A 10,613-nucleotide genomic window follows, 5' to 3' on the forward strand; every position below is an offset into this window, starting at 1 on the left:
GGTCTTTTCGAGTTTTTCTGACTGAGCATGCGCATTGCAGGCATCGAGGTTTCTTGCCTGACGAAGGGCGCTTTGCCTGTTGCGCTTATGCACAACAGGGGAGGCTTTTTTCGTGCTTGCGATTTTATCAGCTTCCCACCTCTCGTCTAACGGTCCCACTAGGGAAGCGAGGCAGACACCATAATGTTTCCTGCAAAAATCCGGTTTTTACCATCTCTTTGATAACAAAGAGATCTTTGGTGCCATTTAAAAATCCTCTGGATCTTGTAGCCCGCGTCTTGTAGCCGCTGGGTAGGGGCAACTGAACCAAAACCCCTGCGTCTTAGTCTTCTTCCTAGGATGCTTCCATACCATCCACAGATGCCCATCGGTCTATCCTAGCGCCTGGGTAAAGAGCCAGATCTTGATGCCCTTCCTGGAGACTAAAAAATGTGTCTGAAAGGTGCTTATTCAGGAGGCAACTGGAGTTTGTTTTTTTCTTTGAAGACGTTTCACTTCTCATCTTGAAAGAAAAAAAACAAGACAGTCCAGTTGCCTCTGGAAAAAGCACCTTTGGGACAACCATGACCTGGATGACTGAGAATCTCTACAGACTTTTAAAAATGTGGTAGTCTACCTGATGCATTCCACAAGGATGCCTGGAGTTTGCTGCCTGGTTATAGTAGTAAACTTCCACAACAATGGCTGTTTCGCACAGACTGAAGCAAAGGAAGGGGAGTGACAGCATGTTTTTTTTTCTGTCTTTTTGTTGTTTACATACTTGCTAATGCTGATCCAGTAAAATGGTCCAGCATGTTAGCATTAAGTCCTAGAAATGAAAAGCAGCATCTCTGGACGATGTTCCTCGGGCCCCTCTTTCAAAACTGGTTGATGCCTTTACAAGTTACAGGAAACCCAACTGCCATATTCCTGCTGAGTGTTTGCTTTGTGGTGGTTGAAGAGTATAGTTTTGCTCAAGAAGAAGTGTTTTTTTCCAGATTCTCTGGGGCCTTCCTTCAGTGTGCCTTTGGAGGGGGCCACCGCTTCCTCCTTATTGACTTCCGTAGATGCCGGATTGCTGAGAGCAGAAGAAAGATCATAGCTGTTGCATGCTTCTTGCTCTGCTGTGGCTTTTGCCTTCTTTGACAGTACTTGAAGGTTTCTCTCTACCATCTTTCTTCAGAAATAGGACCTCCCCAACCTTGTTTTTTTAATCTTTCCAACTTTTTCCAGCAGGTGTTGCTGTTACTATAAAAATCTGGAATTGGAAAAGAAAAAAGTCATTCACGCTGAAGGGTGTTTTTCCTCCACTCCAAAGTATTATTGAAAGGAATTATGGAATTTATGGTCAAGCTGTTCACATTAAGAACGACTTAACATTATTCTAAGTGCAAAATTCCTAATTAATTCCAGAATTGCATTGTAAGAAATATTCAGTGATTTAGCACAATAATGGTTATGTTATGTACCATGGAGCCTGGATGTTTCTTAGGAAATTAACTAAATTTGCCAGAAGTGTAACAGCATACATGATTTCCTTCAGGTCTGGTTTAGGGGGTAAGTGGGGCCATGATGTATATAGGTGCACTGGACCTGGAATAGTAAAGAAATACTATTGCTGCAGTGAGCTTTGTGTTAAAGATGGGCCAAACTACAACAGTCTGTCTCTATCATTCTGATCATGAGAGAGCATCTTGTATTTACTTTAAACCAATGAGATTTCCTGGAAGGTCAGCTGCCTCTGGCTACTGCAGATTGGAATAATGGAGTTTTTGACCCATTTGCCAATGTGGTTCAGTGTTAGGCCAGGCCAATGCGGGTCATTTTCCTGAGAAGGGTTTTATTGTGTAATATATCCAAGATAAGTCTCCTCGATATCCTGTTTTCCCCAAAATAAGACATCTCCTGATAATAAGCGCAGTCGGGCTTTTGCATGCATGGCAATAAGGCCAAGCACTTTTTGGGGAAACACGATAATCTTAGATTATTCTCTGGATATTCCATTCTGAATACATATCTCATTTTGTAGGAATCCATTGATATTAATCTGGGACTGGGTGTTTAGGTGATTGTTTCAAATGTGGTATTCCATTACTACGCCCTCCCAAATTTCTTAAACTGGCCCTGCTTGCTGGAAAAACAGGATGATTGTGACTACTGTGCAACCACAATAATGTTGGCGATATTCTACTGTGCAGTCCATTCCCATTCATGTGGAGGAAGAGTTACACTCAATGCAGGTACTCCTTGAATTGAGGACCCAGTTTGTGGGGGCAATAAGCTGACTTTGTATAAATATACAAAAGGATGAAGGCTATTGCTTAACGCACTGTAAGCCGCCCTGAGTCTCCGGAGAAGGGCGGCATATAAATCAAATTAAAAAAAAAAAAATTACGACCATAATGGAAGCCTGCCCATTAGAGTTGTAAGTCATAATGGTCATGAAATGGGTTGGCCATGTAACCCAGCAGTTTCCAACCTTTCCAGATTGGTGGACAGGGGGAAGCAGCAGTGGGGGTGGGGGGTGGGAATGGTTTTGTGTGCATGTGTTGCTTTCACAAATGCAGTGTTGCATATGCACTTGCCCACCACTTCTGTGGCCCAGTCCCAAACAGGCTGTTGCCAACATTGGGCATGGACCAGGGGTTGGGGATCCCTGATGTAACCAACTCAATTTTACATTTTTTGCAGTGTTCGTTAGGCAAACATTGTGATGATTGCTATGGGCACAGTTTTGTCGAAAAGTGGAAGTAACTGCCAGTTTTCGGCCAAATCATTGTAAAGTGCGGGTACATGATTGCAGTGCTGAGCACCCAGAGTGCAATCAGGTGACCAGAGGGAGGGGAGCAACTGTCAGAATTTTAGTTAGTCCCCTTTTTCAGAAAGTATATAACTTCAAACAGTTGCTAAGCGAGCACTCATAAGTGGAGAACTATTTATAGCTGACACTAGTATCATTACAAGCTAATTGTGACCCTTAAAATAGAATTGAGAATGTTTTGCAATCTAAGCAGAGAAATCAAAATAAAATGTGTTTGTTTAATACAGAAAGGCTGAAACGTTTTAGTATATTGTGGTTCCTAATCTTGGAAGTATAAAGAGCAAAATGTGTCATTCTAAGTTTCAAACCGATTCTTTCAGACTCCAGAATCATTTCACTAGTCTTTGAATAAAACCTTCCAATTTAATGTGAGTAGCCTTTCTATCTTTTAATGCTTCCCGAAAAGTCTCCTGGCAAAAAGAAACCATTCTATTTTTTTTTCCTCTTTATCAGATTTACAGTTGTAAGAAAAAAAAATGATGGAAGAACTAGGAAGAAACCATCAAATATTTACGAACTGTAATAGGAATGTCGAGCTGACCTTGGGAATAGAGAAGGAAGGAGCAAGCCATTAAAGGAACAAATGATCACACAGTTTTGAGAAAGCAGAAAAAAATGAGAAAAATTCAGAACAATCCCACCTTGATTTTGTATACTATAAGATGTAACAGTGAGAAACTAGGACAGGCTTTCAAGATTCCTTGCCATGCTGAAAAGCATTTATGAATCCCTGCTGTGCCTGTTTTCTTGATCTGGCCTGTCTCAAAAGGCTGGTACAAAAAGATGTCTAGGCCTTTTTAAGCTGGGCAAAAAAAAGCAAAAAAAAAAAAATGCACTTGTCTGGAAATATACTCCGTGAAAATAGGCAGTCTCTATAAACTTGTGGATAAGCAAATACAATGTGATTGGAGCTCATCTCCAAAGCAGATGAGCTAAAGGCAGAATTTTTTTAAGAAATGAATATATTTTTTTCTGAATAATTTTACTAAGGGTTATATTATTTATGTTATTTAATGTATTAATTTTGTTAAAGTTTATTTTCATTCTGCATTTATTATTATTTAATAAATAACTCAAGATGGTGAACATACTAAATACACCTTTTTCCTATTTTCCCTACAACAACCCTGTAAAGTGGGTTGAGCTAATAGAGAGGGACTAGTCCCGTGATGGCGAACCTATGACATATGTGCCATAGGTGGCACACGTAGCCATATCAGTGGGCAGGCCAGCCCAGCTCTGGCACGCATGTGTGCGCAGGCCAGCTGATTTTCAGGCCTTCTGGGCCCACCAGAAGTAGGGAAACAGGCTGTTTCCTGCCTCCGGAGGGCCTGGGGGTGGGTGGGGAAGGCCCGTTTTTCTTTCTTACTTGGCTCCAGATCCTCTCTATGCATATGTGGAGGGTGAAAACAGCCTTTCCCACTGCCTCGGAGACCCTCCGGAGCCCTGAAAGGGCCCATTTCCCAACTCCTGGTGGGACAGGAAGTGAAGTTTTTTGCTGTCCCCAGCCTCCAGAGACTCTGAGAGAGGCACATAGAATTATGGATGTGGGCACACGCGCGCGCAAACTTCCCCCATCCCCCCTCTCCTGGCACGCAATGGCAAAAAGGTTAGCCATCACTGGACTAGTCCAAAGTCACCCAGCTTTTTGTTTTACTTTATACAAAAAAATTATAAAACTACAGAATTAAAAAATACATTAAATATATTAAAAATTCTAAAGGGATGTGCAGAAAAATAAAAATAGGGAAAAAAAGAAACCTCCTTTATCCCAGTAAGAATAATCAACATTAACCATTTATCACTACCTCTTAAAGTATAAAGAAACATCTCCTCATTCCATATCTTGCCCCAATTTCTATAAAACCTCACCCCAATTTCTACAAAACCTTATATCTCCGTGTTAAATAGCAAAAGTTCAGTAAGGGTTATCAGAAATAACAACATAGATATTACAGATTATATCTATTCTACTTAATCTAAATCCTTCCTTTCCCTTTAAATAAATCCCCCCATTTCCTCTTCAAATAATCAAAGTTTGGTCTCATTCAAAAAAGAATGGAACATTGCCAGAAGTAATCATCATCATCCAGTTCTAATATTAAACTTTTAAACATCCTGACAAAAACAAGCCGTTTCTGTAACTTCAGTCAAATAAACCAATTATGTGTTCTTTCTGCAAACAAACTTTAATATCCTCAAAGGAAGTTTTTAACACCTGCCTTCCCATACCTTTCTCACAAAATTCTTGTCTTCATCTGCCCCTTTGCATTTTCAATGCAGCAACTCCAGCAAATCCCTCCTATAAATTCAGTAGAAGGAGATAATCCAGATTGCTCATCTGATTTTTATTTTTATTTCTATTTCTTTTTCAATTTTCAACTTTCATTTGTAAATCCATTACTTCCATAACCTTGTAAACTGTAATTTTTAATTGCACCTGTTCAATTTTATTCAATGGGACTTGTTCCTCTACAATAGCATCAATTGATGCTACAAAAGGGTTGTATGGTCTCCTTTCTGTGTAGCTATCTAGTGCCTTCTAATGTCTAATCTTTAAAGTCTTATCATTATCAAAATAGCCATGGCAAGAGCACTTAGACTTGTAACCACTTCATAGTGCTTTATCTCTAAACGGTTTACAGAATCAGCACATTGTCCCCAACAATCTGGGCCCTCGTTTTCCCAACCTTGGAAGGCTGAGTCAACCTTGAACTGGTCAGGATTGAACTCCTGGCTGTGGGCAGAGTTAGCTTGCAATACTGCATTTTAACCACTGCACTACCATGGCTGATGTAAGCAAAGGATTTTCCCATGGGAAGGGAGAAACCTTTGGATCAGCTTCAGAATCTTAAATTAAGTCCATCTGAGCCCTTAATTCATACAAAATTAATAAAGGAGCATATTAGTAGCTCAGGGTTGAAATGAGGGATCCCTGGTGTTCTCTGAGCTTGCTTGTTTTCTTGCAGATGTTTCATTACCCAAAGTAGGTAACAACGTCGGTGTACTGATGATTTTACCTAGTTTTGGTAGTGAAATGACTGCAAGAAGACAAGCAAGTTCAAAGAGCATCAAGAATCCCCCATGTAAAATTTTCTAAAGCTGACAAAATCATCCCTCGCTGATTAACACAAAGAAAGTACATTATTTATTTTAAACATTTTTAAAAAGTGACAATAATTACTTGATAGTTAGGTTCCCCCATTTTAATGGCGAAGAAGGAAAGAGGAGAAGACAATGAGCAGCAGCATGGATAAACTCAACTATAATAGTGATGGGTGCGCTGTTGGAAGACCTGTAGGACCGGGTGATTGGGGGCAGAACATACTGGAGACTATATGGTTGATAGGAGTTGACAGTGGTGCATAATCAATAGCAAGTTTTATCATTAGAGTTTAGAGATAAAATAGCAAGCTGTAGCAGCAAAGAAGCTACCAGAGCTATTATTTCTGAAGACAGCCATTTATACTGCAATTTGTTGGCTAGTATTTATTTATTTAATCTATTTATTTATTTTGTCCAGTACATATTAGATAATATATATAAGTATAAGCATGAATTGAATACATAAAATGAATACAATGAAAAGAAACATTAGGACAGGGACGGTAGGCACGCTGGTGCTCTTATGCACACCCCTTACAGACCTCTTAGGAATGGGGTGAGGTCAACAGTAAACCGTCTTAGGTTAAAGTTTTGGGGGTTTGGGGATGAGACCACAGAGTCTGGTAGTGCATTCCACGCATTAACAACTCTGTTACTGAAGTCATATTTTCTGCAATCAAGTTTGGAATGGTTTACCTTGAGTTTGTATCTATTGTGTGCTCGTGTATTGTGGTTGAAGCTGAAGTAGTCATTGACAGGTAAGACATTGTAGCAGATGTTTTTATGAGCTATGCTTAGGTACCTTTTAAAATACATACACCAAGCTTCCAAGTTTCTAGTTAGTGAAATGATGGGAGAAATTCATTTTCTTGATAGTAATGGAAAACAGGTGTGCCTGTTGTCAAAATACAAAATAAGTCTTAAAAATTGTAACTGAATTTTCCTGCTGGTTCACAAGTTGTTCTAACTCTCCAAGGCTGTAGATGAAATGGCTGAACACAGTGTGCACAGATAGGCATTCACTTTTTTTAGTGGGTTATTAAGGTTCATTGAGACCACTTTGCATCCCACATTAGTAATGAAAATTGTGTGGCCAAATTTCATCAGCACAATTTGGAAAGAAAAAATAGGTCTGAAGGAGGCCATTCTTGTGTCAGAACAATATGTGCATCCAGTATATCATAATTTGACAGTGCTTTACATAGCTGTTATACATAGCCTAATAACTTCCAGTTTAGTCCTTTGACGCTCAAAATGTCAGTTTTCTGCTTGCTTATCTCTGCATTTCAACTCTATGTACAGTGGCATCTTTTTTGTCTAGATTATTTTTTGCAGTAGGTTATCTTCTGCAAGAACTGTAGATAATCTTACCTAGGTTATCTTTTGCAAGAGCTCAAGCCTATAACAGGAAACTGCATTTCCCAAAGCTTGGAATGCTCCCAGAGTGTATTTCTATATTATGATAATCAAAAAGGCTCAGTCCAGATAAAATACAACATTGCTAAATATGTACGTGATGTGGGTAGACACGATTATCACTGTGATGGAGCAGTCGAATTATTTTCTAAATCAAACTGAGTTTTCTCTGAATTTTATACAATCTGAATGGTATATGGGTTTTTTAACAAGTAGTTAGAATGTAGGAGACTTTTAACAAAACCTAGCAACTCTAGGTATTTCCCAGCAAATTTTTAGAAACACCCTATTCTCTCACTGTTTGTGAAGTGAGAGTGTAACAATGTGGTAGCATATATTTTACTACCGTATTAAAGAAGAACAAATGGTGTCCTGCTGCTTTTTTGCCTTATTAATATTGAGCATTTGGTGCTGGTTAATCTATCCTCCAAACCCAGGTTTAGGAGGCAATGCTGCGGGTCATTGATAGTCTTCCTTGGCACCTGCTTTGCCAAGAAGTAAATAATGAAAATGACAGGATGCAAATATTTGCTGCTGCTGCTGCACTTTGCCAAAAGAAAACATTTTAAATCTCTTGAAAAGTTTTTTTAGATGTCTTCCAAAGGGTCTGTAACACTCTCTTCAACTAATATTTCTCTTTGGCTTGATTTTTTTTTTGCCAACCAAAGTTTGTTTACTTTGCCTGTTTGAATTTGAAGGATGGTTTGTCCTAAGTGACTTGGCTATGTTTTATTTCCTATAGTAGTGGCTGTGGAGCTCCCATCTTCTTTTCACAAAAGGTTGAAGTTCTTAATTAAAGATGTTTCCAGCCGTTACAATTGACTGAGCAATCTTTTGGGCCTTGAAAGTAATATGCCGTGCAGAACGGTGGGTCAGGAACTACACAAAGGTACATACACTCACACACCCATGCATAATGCTTTTCCTTTCCATTGCAATGGGAATATGGGAAAGCAACGTCTGCTTTTCTAAAATCTCTCTCCAAGCATGATTGATTGAATGCTCAGCCACCACCAAATAGCTGGAGAGTCCAATTCCTCTGAAGCAGAAGGTATGCTAAACTGGCAGGCTGTTTGATGCATAGTTGCAGTTGTGGCAACTGGGATATGTGTTTGTATGTTGGTATCAGGGGTGAACGGCAATGGATATACATAGCAGAGATCAATAAAGATAAATGCAAATCTTTAATTCCCCAAATGAGGAAAGTGTCTTTCTGAATAATTAGGGGGATTTCCCCCCAAGGTAATTTTGGAGTGAAAAAGGTAAGTTTTTAAATGTCCTGTTATTCAGTATACAATTCTGACACTGAGGAAGAGTTGTATCAAAATAGCTAACTATAACTTATTGCAGGGGGGGAGGTATCATAACTCCCAATTCAGATTTCAAAGGCTACTTGGAGATAGCCATGACTTTATAGTCCTGGGAAAAATGCTATTCCACAGGAGGAGGGTAATAGTTGAAAAGTCCTGCCTTTATGACCTCAGAAGATAACACTCTATAAGGAAGAGCATCTGAAGGGATCCAAGAGTTACAGGGTCTAAAAAGTCAAGATAACAGCCCCAATAGTGCAATAGAAACTCTGCCTGTTGTTTTATTTACTTTGCACATTTAACACAGTTTCTTTTAAAAGAACAGAGCTTCAATTGCATCAAGCTGGCTCCCATCATGATTGATTGGACCATACTTTGCAGAGATACCTGCTTCCAAATCTTGTTGGACGAGCAGATATTGTGAACAGCAGGCAGTAGCTTATCCAGGTGTTGAGCCAGGTAGGGGTGACCTTGAATCTCACCCAAAAATTACATGTGGAGATCAAAGCCTTGCTGCGTGGTATCTTGAGATGATGAGAAGTCTTTTGTGCTGATTGATTTCAGTGAATTTGAGTGTTACAAATCAGTCTGCAAGTTTTACATTTCAAAGGTGCTAAAAGAGGGAGGTAAAAATGCCTAACATTCTTCAAAGGTATAGCTTTTGAATTGTTTCAATTTTATTCAGGATGTATTTGTCACCTCCCTCTTCTGAAGTTTGTTATAAGCCACTGTGGACAATTGCTGAATGACATCAGTGTCTTTGTTGTCATCTAAAAGACATCTGACTCAGTGGTGATATTCAACTGGTTCGTACCAGTTCGGGCGAACTGGTAGTGGAGATTGCGGGTGGGCCCTGCCCACCTGCCCTGGCACTACGCTGTGCTATTTAGCCACGTTTTTGAGGCCGGGTGCATGCGCGGAAGGTGCGCGCACGAAGTGAGCATGCATGCGCGTGGCAAACTGGTGGTAAAAATCTTTGAAACCCATCTCTGATCTGATTTTTTCCAGTCCAGGTATGGTAGACTTAATTCTGAATGGTTGAAACAGATTAGGTTAATAATTCAGAACTATAGTTTTAGAAGGAAGAGATGCTACCCAAATTAACCATGGATGTCAAAACATATGCAAAGTGTCTGTTCTTCCAACATTTGTTATTGAAATACAGGGAGGGTATGCATATATGCCTAAACATGTTGGAAAATAGGATAGTGTTAGAGAAAAAAGATGTTGCACTAGTCTTTCCAAATTGGAAGTCCTCCAGATATACAAACTTCACTTCCCAGAGTTTCCAAGTCATTATGATCTTTGCTGGGTATTCCAATGCTGAAGTCTGAAATCCCTAAGATTGGGAAAGACTGTGTTATATTATTGTCTTGCAGGACATTTTTGTTAATTGAAATCTTTACCCAAACTTGGTGGATAAAGATTTAGAGCCCACCAGAGCCTTGGTGGCGCAGCAGACTAAAGCACTGTTAAGATAACACCAGCTCCCTGCAATTATTGCAAGTTCAAATCTCACCAGGCTCAAGGTTGACTCAGCCTTCCATCCTTTCTAAGGTAGGTAAAATGAGGACCCAGATTGTGGGGGCAATAAGCTGATTTTGTATAAAATATACAAAAGTATGAAGGCTATTGCTTAACGCATTGTAAGCAGCCCTGAGTCTCCGGAGAAGGGCGGCATATAAATCAAATTAAAAAAACAAAAACAAAAACTGATTTTTACTGAACTAATGAAGAATTTCAGGACTTGGCCTAAAAATTAGGATTTCAACCTACCCCCACAGGTAAGATAACCTTTGACTTTCAGGACTTTAAGTGGTAGCTGATAAAAATCTATTGGATAGCCAGACATTCATTTGTTATGAATTTTCTTCTTTTGGGAGGAGTATGGTTTTTAATCCATGATAATTTAACAAGCTGGTACAGATCTGGGGACTGCCGCTTTTTTGTTGCTTTTTTAAAATGCCATTTCATTTATGATT

At 39.4% G+C, this 10,613-nt stretch overlaps 1 long non-coding RNA gene across 1 annotated transcript; it reads left to right on the forward strand.

The window, feature by feature from the left end:
- The first annotated feature begins 72 nt into the window (after positions 1–72).
- On the forward strand, positions 73–3,647 carry LOC117680249 (uncharacterized). Its single transcript, XR_004595596.3, has 3 exons — positions 73–388; positions 2,009–2,219; positions 3,254–3,647. It is a non-coding gene; the product is annotated as an uncharacterized LOC117680249 (long non-coding RNA).
- Positions 3,648–10,613: the final 6,966 nt, after the last annotated feature.

The sequence above is a fragment of the Pantherophis guttatus genome, chromosome 8, assembly GCF_059756535.1.
Source record: "Pantherophis guttatus breed Tessera chromosome 8, ASM5975653v1, whole genome shotgun sequence".
Classification (NCBI taxonomy): domain Eukaryota; kingdom Metazoa; phylum Chordata; class Lepidosauria; order Squamata; family Colubridae; genus Pantherophis; species Pantherophis guttatus.